Source organism: Solenopsis invicta, chromosome 3 (genome assembly GCF_016802725.1).
Source record: "Solenopsis invicta isolate M01_SB chromosome 3, UNIL_Sinv_3.0, whole genome shotgun sequence".
Lineage (NCBI taxonomy): Eukaryota > Metazoa > Arthropoda > Insecta > Hymenoptera > Formicidae > Solenopsis > Solenopsis invicta.
This window is the reverse complement of record NC_052666.1, coordinates 21,842-33,843: the sequence shown is the minus strand read 5'-3', so window position 1 is coordinate 33,843 and position 12,002 is coordinate 21,842. Positions and strand designations below refer to the sequence as shown.

General features: G+C 39.9%; 1 pseudogene; it reads left to right on the top strand.

Annotated features, from left to right (window-relative positions):
- Positions 1-1,194: 1,194 nt before the first annotated feature.
- Positions 1,195-9,909, top strand: LOC105206869 (annotated as a pseudogene).
- The last annotated feature ends 2,093 nt before the right edge of the window (positions 9,910-12,002 follow it).

Sequence of the window (12,002 nt, the reverse complement as noted above, 5' to 3'; positions counted from 1 at the left end):
AGAGCGCAAAATACAATCAGTGTTCAAATAGTTATTTATTCATAATGAATTAGAAGTATCGAACGTTCGGCTCTTTTTGGAGCCCTCTACAGCAAAATTACAAATAGAAAAAAATTATTTTAATCGTCATCTTCAACGCAATTACAAGTGATTGAACTTTGTACTATTGACTTTGTTTAAGCATTATGCACATTTGTGTTACCCAAACTTATTATTTAAATTGGTGTAACAGATGTTTTGCTTATTCAAATTAATCAGAAGTGCTAAAATTACGTAAAACACGTTGATACGCATATCATCACTACCAGACAATGGATTCTCATTATTACCCTTTTGCGCACAATTGTAAGGTATTTTTTGTTTTCGACGTCGGGAGATATTGCAATCATACTCCTTTATTCCATATTTTTCAAAGGCTTTTTTTTTGTAAAGACTGAAATTTATACGCATTATATTGATAAATTCAATTAATGATTGGTACAGTTCAACTACGGTATAGAGAAATTAAAAATAATAGTATTCAGTTGGTATCTCCAGCATCGCCTTAATGAAAAATTCATAGGATTTTGTCCAATATAAATAATACTGGCGAAAATTTGTCGACTTTTGTACAAAATTTATTTTTAAAATTAAATCGTAATATCCAAAACATGCGTGGGCAAGATTATGACAGCGGACCAAACATGCGTGGAAAACACAATGAATTACAGAAAAAACTTTTGGATATTAATAATTGTGCCTTTTTTGTTCCCTCAACCCATAGTTTAAATTTATTAGTAAATGATGCTGCTAATATTACACACAAAACTGTATTTTTCTTTAATATAATACATGAAATGTATCAACATAGATTAAGCAATCAATCTATTGTTGCTATAGAACATGAAATATTAAATAATTTAGAAATAAAACAAATAGTTGCAGATTTTGCAAAATTAAAAGCCAAAAAAGTTTAATTTATTTGAATTGAGATACATAACAAATTTATATTAATTAATTTATTTTGTGTTTTATTAACTTTTCAACATATAAAACCTATTTCATGTAAGTAGTCAAAGAAAATTTTATTTAAAAAAAATTTAGTCACGAGTCAAACGAAACAAGGGGCGGCAAAATTGAGCTCGCACACGGGCGCACTTACGTCTAGCAGCGGTCCTGCTGGATAGATGTGTTGAGAAACGTAAAAAAGATCAAATTGGTTCTATTTTTGCAGATTTAGAGTGAAAGAAGATTAATACAAGTTTTCTACAGTCAAGATGTTTGCTCAGTTTGAAAGTGTCAACGGTCCTATGACGCGGGAATCCGCGATCGAAAATGAAGTACCGCTACCATATGTCGATAATGATATTGTCATTACGGGAATATCAGGTAATTGTTGATTATGGCACGACTTGCCGGATCTCTATGGGAGCGTAACGTATCAACCAAATAAACACTTTTTTCAGGTCGTCTGCCTGAATCAGTTAATATCGACGAATTCAAAAAAAATTTAATGAGCGAAATAGATATGGTGACGGATGACGAGCGCCGTTGGCCAAGGGGCCTACATGGGCTACCAGCCAGATTTGCAAAAATCAAGGACCTCAGCAGCTTTGATGCAGCTTTTTTTGGAATACATCCCAAGCAGGCACATGTAATGGATCCGCAGCTTCGTTTATTTTTAGAAAGCACGTATGAAGCGATAATTGACGCTGGCATCAATCCTACGACCGTAAGAGGATCGCGTACCGGCGTTTTTGTTGGTATCTCTTCCTCGGAATCGGATGAATTCTGGATGCGAGATGCAGAGACCCTAAATGGTTTGTACATTATGAAAAATGGTACCAAATATTTTCTCAGTCAATTACTTTAAATTTTTTATCTGCCGCGAAGCAAAGTATTTGTTCAAGTTTCAATTAAACGTAAAAAAATTAAAAAATTATAACACTTATGGATTCTAAATATCTGAAAATTTTTTAAAAATAAGAAAGTAATTGTGATGGTACAGATGCATCATTTCACACCCAGAAAAGTTTCTTCGAAAAAGATTTGTTTGAATCAAAAAAATTTGTTATGGTTAAAGAAAAGTGTAGCATTGCTATACGGTTAAAGAAAAATTTCTTTGATTTGAAGAAATTTCTTGATTATTTTCTTTATTAGATTTAGAGAAACAGTTTGGTTATGCAACGCAAATCTTTTTTTAATAAAAGAAATATATTAAAATAATCACAATTACTACTATGTCCAAAAAGTAAGGTGACATTGCATTTATTTCAAAAATTCTTTATTTATTCTTGCAAATCAATTTCGTCCCCTTCAAAGTAATCCCCCCCTGATATAATACACTTATTCCAACGGATTTTCCAATCTTCGAAACAGTTGTAATAATCGATTTCAGGAATGGTCTTTAGCTTCTTCTTCGCAGCGGCTTGAATCTCTTCTATCGACTTGCTTGAGTTTGCTGAATAGCCAGAAGTCGCATGGAGCCAAATCAGGTGAATACGGTGGTTGTGGAACGATATTAGTCGAGTTTTTGGTTAAAAAATTACGAATCATCGTTTCGAGTCGATAGAAGAGATTCAAGCCGCTGCGAAGAAGGAGCTAAAGGCCATTCCTGAAATCGATTATTACAACTGTTTCGAAGATTGGAAAATCCGTTGGAATAAGTGTATTATATCAGGGGGGGATTACTTTGAAGGGGACGAAATTGATTTGCAAGAATAAATAAAGAATTTTCGAAATAAATGCAATGTCACCTTACTTTTTGGACACAGTAGTACGTTATTTCTTACGTTTCTGTCAGTATTTTCTTTGAATTAAAAACTGATTTGTTTAAATTAAACAAATAAATTAAACAATTTACATATTTACTGCACAAAAAACCAATGATGTCACTTCTTGAAATCAAATAAACTTTTATTTTCTTTAAAGATACTTATATTTTAACTTTAAAAAATCTAGTTAAAGAAACAATTTTTTAAACACAATTTAAACACAATTTTTCTCTGATTGTATGTGTAAATAATTGTTTGTATTTTAATATTTATTATAAATATGTTACGGCGTTAGAAAAATGACACAATTTGCTAAAAATAAATCGAGACATTTGCACTTGTTTTCAGGATACAATCTGCTTGGCAATTCCAGATCTATGTTTGCCAACAGAGTCTCATATTCATTTGATTTTACCGGACCAAGTTACTCGTTAGATACCGCTTGTTCTTCATCATTATACGCTACACATAATGCTGTAAATGCAATACGAGCTGGCGAATGCGATGCTGCAATCGTGGGTGGACTGAATCTCGTGCTAAAACCCAACTATTCTTTACAAGGATTAAAATTAAACATGCTGTCTCAGGATGGCAAATGCAAAGCGTTTGACGTTTCAGCTAACGGTTACGTGAGAGCAGAGGCTGTTGTGGCGATATATTTGCAGAAAGCAAAAGATGCACGTCGAGTGTACGCAACGGTGATTCGAACAAAAACAAATACCGACGGCTACAAATCCCAGAGTATTACGTATCCCAATGATGAAATGCAGAATCAATTGATGCGTGACATCTATACCGAGGCAGGAATTAATCCCGCGGACGTGAGTTACGTGGAGGCTCACGGTACCGGTACAAAAGTAGGAGACAAAGTGGAGGTAACTGCTATCGAGAAACTGTTTTGCAAAGACCGGAAGACTCCCTTGCTAATTGGCTCCGTCAAATCCAATATGGGTCACTCTGAACCGGCCAGTGGATTATGCTCTATCGCCAAAGTACTAATCGCGATGGAAGCAGGCGTGATACCCGGCAATTTGCATTTTAATACTCCGAATCCAGACATTCCAGCCTTGAAAGAGGGACGCATTCGAGTAGTTGACAAGGCCACACCGTGGAACGGTGGTTTCATAGGTATTAATTCATTTGGCTCCGGTGGCACAAACGCGCATATTATTCTCCGCAACAATCCAAAACCAAAACCATCACTGCTATTGAACATCGCCGAATCGTTGCCGAAATTGGTTGCTGTATCGGGTCGAACAAAGGAAGCGGTGCACGCCTTACTGGATAAAGCAAAAGAGCATCGTAATGACGATGAGTTTCTCTCATTGTTAAGAATGATTCATAATAATAATATTTCCGGCCATGGGATTCGCGGCTACGAGATACTTAACATCGATGGTACACGTGAAATGACTGAAATAACGAGCTCTCAAGAGAGACGTCCAATTTGGTTTGTATTTTCTGGTATGGGCACGCAATGGACGGGCATGGGCCATCAATTGTTTGGCATTGAAATTTTTCAACGTAGTTTGCGACGATGCGCGGACGCGTTGGCACCCCATGGCATCGACCTCATGAATATCATCACGAACGCCACGGACAAGACGTTCGAGAATGTACTAAATTCTTTCGTGACTATCACGTCTATGCAGGTTGCTTTCGTGGATATTTTAACGTCGATAGATATATCGCCGGACGGTATAATCGGACACTCCATTGGAGAATTGGGTTGTGCTTATGCTGACGGTGCGTTTACACTAGAGCAAACTGTTTTAGCGGCTTACTCTAGAGGCAAAGCGATTATGGACTCCAAGTTGGAACCGGGCGTTATGGCGGCAGTTGGTTTGAGTTGGGAGAAGATCAGAAAAATGTGCCCACCCGATATCGTTCCAGCTTGTCACAACGCCGCGGACTCGATCACTATTTCCGGTCCGCCTGAGTCTATGCGAAAATTTGCAGAAACGCTCAAGAGCAAAGATATCTTCGTAAAGATGGTGAAAAGTTCCGGCTACGCCTTTCACAGCAAATACATTGCCTAAGCTACGCGCTTCGCTCGACAATATCATCCCGAATCCAAAGCAAAGATCAGCCAGATGGATTTCCAGTTCCATACCCGAGTTTGCATGGAGCAGTCCGCTGGCGCAATTTAGCTCGCCTGCGTATCACGTAAATAATTTACTCTCTCCTGTGCTCTTCCACGAAGCGATCGCGCATATTCCAGAGAACGCGATAACAATCGAAATTGCACCACATTGTTTGCTACAGGCAATTTTACGCAGATCGTTACCACCAACGGTGACAAATATCAGCCTTCATAAACGGGATCATTCGAACAACCTGGTCTTTTTGTTGTCTAATGTGGGTAAACTGTATAATGCTGGTGCCCAACCTAATATTTTCAAATTATATCCGTCGATAAGTTTTCCGGTCGGTCGAGGAACACCAATGATCGGGCCTCTAGTCAAGTGGGATCATTCCATCGCGTGGGATGTGCCTTCTTTCAATCAGATATCGAGCCACTCGGGAGAGTGTATCGTCAAGATAGATCTATCGAAAGAAACGGACGCGTATCTAGCTGGACATCAGATAGACGGACGAGTCCTTTTCCCAGCCACTGGCTATATTCTGTTAGTATGGAAAACTTTGGCGAAACTGCGTGGCACCGATTTTGAAAGATTGCCGGTGATATTCGAGAACGTGCGCTTTCAGCGAGCAACTGTTATGCCAAAAGAGGGAATGGTGAAATTTTCGATAACCATCTTCGAGGGAACGGGCGACTTTGAAATCTGTGAAGCCGGTACAATCGTCGTCGGTGGAAATGTTCACGCGTCCAAGGCTATCGAGAAAGATCAACTGAAGCTGCCGCCACCACCAATACCGCCTACCGACAACGAGATTTTGCCATTGAACGCCAAAGACATTTATAAGGAATTGAGGTTGCGCGGGTACGAGTATCGCGATATCTTTCAAGGAATCAAATCTTGCGATAACTACGGCGTTGCTGGTCAATTGTACTGGTTCAATCAATGGATTCCGTACATAGACACTATGATTCAGTTCAGCATAATGTCCACTAGCCATAGACTAATGTATTTACCGACGCGTCTCCAATACGCCGCGATCGATCCTATTTTTCATAAACGACTGGTGGAAGAATTACCAGAAAATGGTGGATTACCGGTGTATCACTATAAGGACATCGATATTGTTAAATCGGGTGGTATCGAGCTCAGAGGATTAAAATCTTCTTTGGCACCTCGACGACAGCAGACTCAAGCCGATCCTAAATATGAACAATACACTTTCGTGCCCTATGAAAATTCGCAAAATCTAGTAAAGGATCCAAAGAGAGGAAAAATACACGCACTCACCGTTCTTTTGCAAATTATATGTGAGAACACGATGGCGTTGAAACTGAAAACCATGGAGATTGCGGGCGAACGAGCTGCGGAAGCTCTTTTGGCGCCGCTTATATTTGACATTTTTAATGGTGAAGTAGGCTCGCCTATCGTAAGTGATTTTAATAAATTGTTTTGTGTCATTCAAAATAAAATAATTTTTAATTCAAAATTCCTAGTATCTCCTCGTATATAATATCAAAGATGAACAAAAAGTCTAGAAATAATTAGAAATAAGAAATCTATGGTTGTGCTGATTATGATGACGCGTATATTTAAAAAAATTATTTTATTTAATTACACTGTTTACTTATTTCTTGTATTTGTGTGTACAGCTTTAAAATGCATATAAACTTGTAAATGAAATAAGGCATGTTTTAATTGACTTCATAATCTGTTTCTATTTGTAATTGCTTCTTGTCAAGAGCAGTACTTCCCTCTTCATCACTGAAAATTACTATAAAATCATTTGATTTTTTCAGATTGATTTACAAGTAATCGCAGTTTCTGCCGACAATTACATAGAAAGTTTGAGTCAAATGAACGTGAATGCAAACGTCGTAACGCGAGACGTGAAGTCTGCACCTCCCGCTCAGGATATGCACCTCGTCATAGCAGCGGATATTTTGTCGAATCAGTCTGATATTATTCTCAAAAATTTGGTCGCTAGTTTAAAACCTGATGGTTTTATTCTTCTGCAAGAGACCGCTGTACAACTGGATTTGAAGATCGCATTGAAGGAAACTAATTTAACGTTGGCCGGAAAACAAATCGATCCGGTAGGAAAAACATACTTGCTGCTAAAGAAACGGGAAGAAAGGAAAGAACCGATGGTCATACAAATCACAGAGAACAATCTCTCGTGGCTGGAGGATGTAAAAACAGCATTGAAGAAATCTGATAGCAAGGATCAAGAAGTGCTCCTTGTATCCCAGGGCGAAGAAACGCTTGGTAAGATAGATAGATCAGAATAAAATCAAAGTAAACGGATCAAAATCTTGTCTTTTTATTCATAGGCTTAGTCGGACTTATGACTTGCATACGGCTCGAGACAGGTGGTGCAAATGCTCGCTATGTCTTCATCCAAGACACGAAAGCTCCCAAGTTTGGCTTATCCGTACGGTTTTACGTAGAACAATTAAACAAAGGATTGATGGCCAATGTGCTAAAAGGAGGACAATGGGGCAGTTATCGACACGTACAATTAGATGTAACTTTCAAACAGATACATCATGTGTATGCAAATACGTTGAGGAGAGGAGACCTTAGCAGCTTGAAATGGATCGAAGGCCCACTTAATTATTATCGAAAATTTCCTAATAAGAAACTTTGCGACGTATATTATTCCTCATTAAACTTCAGGTAAGTTTTAACGTAATATTGATTAAAAATTGATTGAAAATTTAGATAATGAGGACCTTCATCTAGAAAAAAAGATATAACATAAATTATACGAATGATAGAGACATCATGTTGGCGAGTGGCAAACTATCACCAGACATCTTGCCACAAAATATGGCTACGAAAGAGTCCGTATTAGGATTCGAATTCTCTGGGAGAGACGCTGACGGTCGTCGCGTGATGGGCATAGTTGAAGCTAAAGGATTAGCCACCACTGTGGTAGCGGATATTAATTTTCTTTGGGAGGTACCCGACAAGTGGACCTTGGAACAAGCCGCAACGATACCGATTGCTTACGCGACTAGTTACTATGCTCTATTTATACGGGGTCGATTAGAAGCAGGCGAAAGCGTATTAATCCACGCTGGTACAAGCGGCGTCGGTCAAGCAGCGATTTCCATTGCTTTGCATGCTGGTTGTAATGTTTTCACTACCGTGGGTACGCCAGAAAAAAAAGAATATCTCAAGAAAGTCTTCCCGCAGTTGAATGACAGGCACATTGGCAATTCTCGAGATACGAGTTTTGAACAGTTGATACGCGTCGAGACACAAGGACGTGGAGTTGACGTTGTACTGAATTCACTGGCAGAAGAGAAATTGCAAGCCGGCATTCGGTGCCTCGCGTACGGTGGCCGTTTCATTGAAATCGGCAAGTATAATTTGTCGAATGACAGCCGTATAGAAATGTCAATGTTTCGGAAAAATACATCTTTCCATGGTGTTTTGTTGGATATATTATTCGGAGAAGATGTTGACGAAAAAGAAAGCGCAATAAAAAAAATACTGGTAAAACTCGTTTCGGAGGGAATCAAGAATGGCGCAGTACGTCCGCTCGACTCAACTGTCTTTTCAGAACAACAGCTTGAACAGGGATTCAGATTTATGGCGACGGGCAATCACATTGGCAAAGTGCTACTAAAAATCCGTGATGAGGAACCGAAGAATCGAGTACCAATGCCGAAGACAATAGCCGCGATTCGGCGTACTTACTTAAATCCGGAAAAATCATACGTCTTGGTCGGCGGTCTCGGTGGATTCGGTCTAGAACTGGCCGACTGGATGATCAGCCGCGGCGCCAAATTCATCGTTCTCGTATCGCGCTCAGGCATACGCACCGGTTATCAAGCATTACATGTGCGTCGCTGGCGCGAAAACGGCGTAAAAATTGTTAATTTCACGGAAAATGTTACGATATTATCCGGTGCCAAACGCTTGATCCAAGAAAGCAATCAGTTGGCTCCTGTTGGCGGCATATTTAATTTGGCAGCCGTCCTACGTGACGCTCTCATCGGAAACCTGGAAGAAGCCGATTTCAAAACGGTTATATTACCAAAAATCAACGTTACGAGAAATTTAGACGCGGTATCGAGAAAGTTCTGCCTATCGCTAGATTATTTTGTGGTATTTTCGTCTTTATCGAGTGGTCGCGGTAATATCGGTCAAACCAACTACGGTTTCGCAAACTCGGCCATGGAGAGAATGATGGAAAAGAGGCAGGCTGATGGCTTACCTGGTCTCGCCATCCAATGGGGTGCCATCGGAGACGTTGGCTTAATCATGGGTAATATACTAATATATGAAATAGTTTGAGGAAATAGGAATCTTCTCTCCTTTAATCAAATTTTTGAATGAATCGTTTTTAAAATTTTCCAGTTTGCCTTTTCTTTGCATTTGTTAATTCAATCATCTTTATTTTACGTTTTTTTTTTCAAAAAGTATAATTTATAAAATAATAATGAAGCGATACCTAATGCACATTTTATATAAAGTTGTTTTACATTTATTGATTTTAAATAACACAATTTTTCTTACATTTTTACTTCTTCAGAAATGATGGGAGGTAACGACGCCGAGGTGAGTGGTAGTATACCGCAACAAATATCGAGTTGTCTCGCAACGATGGATATATTCCTTCAACAACCGCATCCGGTGCTGGCTTCTTCGGTATTAGCTGAAAAATATAAATCCGACAATGGCAACAAGACCAATCTTATCGCAATCGTTACCAATATCTTAGGCATTAAAGATGTTGATTCGATTAATCCCAATAATACCTTGGCCGACTTGGGTATGGATTCGTTAATGGGCACGGAGATAAAACAGACTCTTGAAAGAAATTACGATATCGTATTATCGGCGAAAAAGATTCGTGCCTTAACCATCGGTACATTGCAAGAATTATCTAATTGATAGCAATAGTTTAGAGTAGTGATATGCAGCATTTTGTAAACTGAAAACTATTTTTAGAAATAAGCAAAGTTTTGAGGGTCGCATAAACACACGCGAGCGCGCACACATGTATGTGAAAGAAACAATCAGTTCGTAAAATTATAATTTTTTAATTATTGTAATCGGTAAGTAGTGTAGGATAATATGATTTTAAGAAGGATAAAATAGAAATAAATATAATGATTAAAGGTAGTTGTTATTAATAATGTCGCAATTTAATCAAATACGCGATTTAAATAGTTACATATACTCGTATAGAGCGAATCTTGTCGCTTCAGTCGAATTAATAATATCAATCGTCTCTTGCAAAAGTTCACGTAAAAGGAAAAAACGAACTTGTGGCTAACTCTGAATTTCCGCACTCTGTCTCTGTTTCCCTCTTACTCTGTCCTTATACACTCTGTCTCTGACACGGAGCACTGTCTCGGCTCGCGACTCACAGCGGACTCCCGCTCGCTCGCACTCTTCCAAATTCCGACAACATATAAGGTCATTACGATTGTCGACCGATAACAATCGATCTTCGATCCCTCGATCCTTGTCCGATATCTATTCTCCTACAGCTCGGCCATTCCTGCTGCTACATTCGCCCTCGAATGTACATCTTCGACCTGCGTCATTCGGAAACCTCGTCATCATCTTCAGAATAATCATGATCGTCCTCGCTAACCCATGGCTTCATGTAGTCAGCCGACGTCATTGTCCGACTTGGACCCTCACTCTCACCAATTTTTTGCACCACATATCTATGGTTGCGTAGGACTCTGATAATCTCGTATGGTCCTAAGAACTTGCCAGAAAGCTTCATCCCTGGGCCTCGCTGAGTGCGCTTGATAGCGATCATCTCTCCTTCGCGATAATCTCTAGGCTTCTTTCTTCTCCTGTCGAAACTCCGCTTGTTCTCCTGCTGCATTTTGACGATGTTTTTCCTCGCCTCAGCTCGCAATTCTTCTCGGGCGTCTTGAAAAGACTCCAGTTGCTCCTTCTCCAATATCTCCTTAATTTCTGGACAATTCTTCAACCTCGGATGTGTCCCTAAAAACACTTGGAACGGAGATAAACCTAAGCTTCGATGAGGTGCAGCATTCAGATACTGCTGTGCTGTATCAAGGTGCCGATACCATTCATGCGGTTTTGGAGCAGCCAACTTGGTCAGTAGCGGTATGAGCGTTCTGTTGACTCGCTCAACCTGTCCATTTGCTCTCGGTACACCTGTTGTTATTAAAATGTGCTCGATGTTTTGTACCTTACAGTACTCCTCAAACTCGCTCGATGTAAAAGCAGTTCCTCGGTCAGTGACAATCCGTCGTGGATTGCAAAAAACTGTCGCTTGTTTCCTCAGGCGCGTTAAAACCTCATGCGTACTCGTAGACTTTGTAGCGTAGAGCCACACAAACTTGGAGAAAGCGTCGATAACTACGAGAATGTGATGATAAGTCTTCTTCGTCGACGGCAACGGTCCCAGATGATCCATATGCAGGGTATCCAACGGAACCTTCCCCTTCTCAATGGGATGCAAAAAACACTCCTGCTTTCCTTGCTTTCTCTCGGCTAGAATGCACGCAACACAATTGCGCACAATTTCCTCGACTCTTCGTCGTAAATTTGGAATCCAGTAGTCATTCTTTACTAAACTTTCAGTCTTGTTCACCGAAAAATGGCTTTGCTCATGTGCTCGACGAATAATCTGCGCCTGCATTCTTCTTGGTACCACAAGCTGTAGATCATTGGATTCCCTAAACAGTAGGTCACCCCGTAACGTGTACTCCTGTGCTTGTCCGCGAGAAACTAATTCGCGAAGCCTCTTCACACCATCGTCTTCCTCTTGAGCTCTCCTGAGCCTAGCTGTCAACCCAGCGTCTGTCTCGTCGATAACCAAACACGCCGGTAACGGATTACGACTGAGCGCATCAACATGCACCATGCTCTTTCCAGGACGATGCTCTATGGTATAGTGGAACTCTTCCAGAAGCAATGCCCATCTGGCAACCCGTACGCACAGGTCCTTTTTATTCATTGTCAACGTGAAAGCACGACAGTCGGTCACAATTTTGAATGTGATGCCCAGCAAATAAACGCGAAATTTCTTCAACGCCTTTATTATAGCCAAGACCTCCAACTCGTAGCTCGGGTATTTAGCTTCAGCCGATGTCGTTTTCCCGCTTGAATAATAAACAGGATGAAAAAGGTTGTCCTCGTTGCCTCTCTGAAGTAATATTGC